Source organism: Haliaeetus leucocephalus, unplaced genomic scaffold, assembly GCF_000737465.1.
Source record: "Haliaeetus leucocephalus isolate CR32 unplaced genomic scaffold, Haliaeetus_leucocephalus-4.0 Scaffold238, whole genome shotgun sequence".
Taxonomy (NCBI): domain Eukaryota; kingdom Metazoa; phylum Chordata; class Aves; order Accipitriformes; family Accipitridae; genus Haliaeetus; species Haliaeetus leucocephalus.
The window spans coordinates 459,446-463,321 of record NW_010972674.1 but is presented as its reverse complement, the minus strand read 5'-3'; positions in this window follow the sequence as shown (position 1 = coordinate 463,321).

Here is a 3,876-nt window from a genome sequence, read left to right as displayed (position 1 = left end):
GATTTCCACAGTAAATGCCTTCCTCTGTGAGAGAAGATAAAAAAACCCACAAAAGATAATGGTAGTAGTGCAGCTTTGTCAAGCCCACAGAATTGCCTTTGAGCCCTTTGGATCATGCACATCCAATGTTTTGCTGCAGCTTTTTTGGCTGCTGGTGACTTCTTGAAACAGATCAAACTATTGCAGCCAACTACTTTATCACCATTTCCCCATATGGGAACAGGTAGATCTAGCTTTGTATCATGTTGTCCAGTGTGTTGGTATTGCCTTGATTGATACAGATGCTCTCACACGATGGAGAGGAGGGTAAACTTGTAAAATGTGATGTTTAAAAACAGCTGAACAGATGGTTAGTGCTTGACTTGAACAGTTACACCGGCCTTCCAGCTGTCTGTCTCTCTCCTCTCTTAAGCAGTCTGATGCTAATAGAGAATGAACAGGTACAGATGAAGCAAGGATTTAGCAGGGGATGCTGATGTATTATACCATCAGCATAGCAAGCCTTAATGGACAGTTCTATGCCTCTTATGTACAGAAATGGTTCTGTTACTCAATATAAGACTTCGACAATGTGGCAGTATGGCAGCAATATATCTAGAGAAAAAGGAGTAAACCAGTTCTCTTTAACTGTCCAGTCTCATAATTAAATACAAACATAACTACAAAGTATTTTTCTTCCTTTTTTTGAGCAGTGGAGTTTGAAGTTACACGCTCAACTGAGCAATGTGAAGAATCTCGGCAACATATCAAAACCAAGGATAAACCTGAAATGCCATCTGCAGATTTGACAGTCAGAGGAACCAGGCTGGAAGTTCAGCAGAAGTTAAAATCCAGGAATTTACCTTGTGCTCATCCCATAAAACCAAAAATCTCTTCTAAAAAGGCAAAAATCCGCAACTATAATATTAAAGACTGATTTCTTTGTTGGCAGCAAGTTCCAGGTCCACACTTGCTATTAACTTACTTTGAAATCTATAAATCAGGTCTAAATATTTCATTTTTGTATGTCGAGTTGGGATGTTTGCAGTCAGAAGAGAGAACAAATACCCTGTTTCATGCTGTGAACCCTAAAGGTTAATCTGTGTACATTATGAGATTACTGTCTTCACTGTTAATACTGATTTATTTCAATTATATATGTTAAATATTGCTTGCATCGTGGATTTAGAAATGCCCAGTTAATGCATATGTAAAGCCTTGTGCCTTTAGGCAGGGCTTGCAGGTCTTTAGCAGATATTTTGTTGTGAAACTGTAGATGTGATTTAAGCTTAGAAGTGGGATGCCTCAACCTACTTGTTTTCTTATAATTAACAATGCAACCGTTAATCCTGTGCAGCTATCTTTCTACTTGAAATACAGGGGTTTGAAAAGATTACGCCTGAATCTGCTGTAGCTCTTTCCAGTCGTTCAGACAGCATGAGAGAGTATAAAATTAAACTTCTGTTGTCACACCAGTAATTACATTTTTCTTAACAAGAGGTTGCACAGAGCTTAAAGCAGTGAGAAACCTATTCATTAGCAACACTTAGAATCATACAGAAGCATTGTAAGAAATAAGTCTTATGACAGATGAAACTAAAAGAAAAATTGAATGAGCTGTGATGTAATGAGGGGTATCTATATAGTTATGAACACGTCAGGACATTGAAACAAGTAATCAGTGTATTTTTGTAACATTTCCAGTAATGCTGAGCTGTCTTAGGATATTACAGTGATGAACTTTACTGTAAGTAAAGGAAACGCACATGAAAAATGCGAGAAAAACCATTTTTACTGTGAGGGTGGTCAACCACTGGAACAGATTGCCCAGAGAGTTTATGGAGTCTCCGTCTGTGGGGATAGTCAAAACCCAACTAGACGTGGTCCTGGGCAATGTGTTCCCGCTGACCCTCCTTGAGTAGAGGGATTGGACTAGGTGATCTCAAAAGGTCTCTTCCAACCTAAGCAATTCTGTGATTCTGTGAGTGGTATCACTGAAGTGAATAATGCTTCTCAGTTGCTGCTAAAAAACATATAAAATCTAAACAGAATTAATGAAGGAAGAGAGCTACTTTCCCACCAGCGCTATTCTTTTTTTGTAGGGCTTTTCTTTTTAGAAATGCTTTCCTGGTACTCTTTGCAAACAGCTGCTCTCTTTGGCATCTGACAATGTGGTGGTAATCATTCTGAGAATTTGAATAATTATTTTTCTACTCTCTACTGAAAATGTTTTGGTTCAGTGTAAAGGTGCTATGATATAATCAGATGCTAAATCTGCAGTAAATGTCATTGGGATGTTACCAACCCGACATGAGGCCTGAGAGACCTTGTGAGCTTCTTTCTAAATCATTTAATTACTTGAAAATCCTGTCATTGGATTCAACATTTAACATTGTTCATGAGCCGGAACAACATGATGCATTCCCTTGAACCAGGCCCTGAATGAGCTCTTTCTGTAGCTCAAAGCATAGTGGTTTCTAACAAGTACAGGAATTTTGGCCCAGATCACACCAGTTACAGCTCTCACTGGTTATTTCTAGAACACAACATGTAAATTCCAGAGTTTTTAATAGCTGTAGATTATTCTGAAAAATAATTTTTTAATTTCCAATGCCATGTTTAATATTGAACTGTGGAGATGCACAGTATTTCAGTGCTGTGAGATCCTGTGCATTTACTGGTGTTAAAAGCAGTGTGTCCTTAGTAAAAGAGCACTTTGTACCGTAATCTTTGTAACACTGCATCTGAGCCTGGAATACAGTACTCTTTATTCCTTACATCATGGATATAAGCTCATGGGCTGCAGACTTCAGAAATGCCTTTATGTAGGTTTCTTTGCAGGTTTTTAAGGTTTTTGTTTGCTTGTTTGAGGGGTTTGGGGGTTTCTTTGTGGTTGTTTGTCCCCCCCTTCCCCCCCCCAGTATGTTACCTGGCATGCCTGGTCATGCAGACCTCTGGCCAGAAACACAATTTTAATTTATTCCATTTCCCAGAGAAACAGGTTTCCTTAAGGCAACTGTAGGTAAGAGAAGATGATAGCTCTTGATTATCCTATTTTGTTTTATTTGCGATAGAAAAAAAAGTAGTTCAATCATCGTATATAAGAACATAGCGTATAAACACACATAATGACAATAAATAACATGAACATATTGCTTGGATCCTGTGTGGGGGGATGTTGTGCTAAGCGTGTACTAAATGCATGGGGGAAACTCTTGTGTGTTTCTCTTATGACCAAAATATTTAACAAATTGGGCATTGATTCTTAAAAACCAGAGGAGAAAGAGTGGTGAGGAGGTCCTTCTGTGGAAGCTATTGAATTGTACAGAGAAAGGAGAGCTTATAAAAAAGAGAATTCCAGCCGATCACAGTGTATCAAAAAGGTGAAAGAGAGTAACTTGTTGATTGTTGCTGTTATCGAAGAGTCAAAAAACTGTTACAGTATTGAGGAATATATGGCTAAAGGCGAAAGTTCTACCCAGAGAAGGTCGTCAGTGAGCTGCATGGCGTAGCAGCAGTGCTTCAGCGCAGTCCTGGCAGCACTGGAAGGCGCTGATGGGAACGGGACCTCTGAGCGAGGCGTGTTCTACCCACGGGCGAGAGGAGGTGGGGGCTTTTCCTGCGTCCCGGCCTTCGGGCCCGCGCTTGCCGACCGAGATTCAGGGGGGCTCCTTTCGCGTTGAGGTAGCAGTCGTAGGTAGCACGGAGCAAAATGCAGATTCGTTTAGTGATCTGCGTTAATTTAAGGAGTAGGAGTTACAGAGAAAGTGGAGAAAAGGTGCCTGCGCGCGGAGCCATCTCCCCCTTTCCCGTCCTTCGGGAAGGTGGGCGTACCGGGGGCACGGCGGGGAGCGAGCCTCTGGCGCCCGCGGGAGCGCGGCGGCCCGCCCCCTGCGG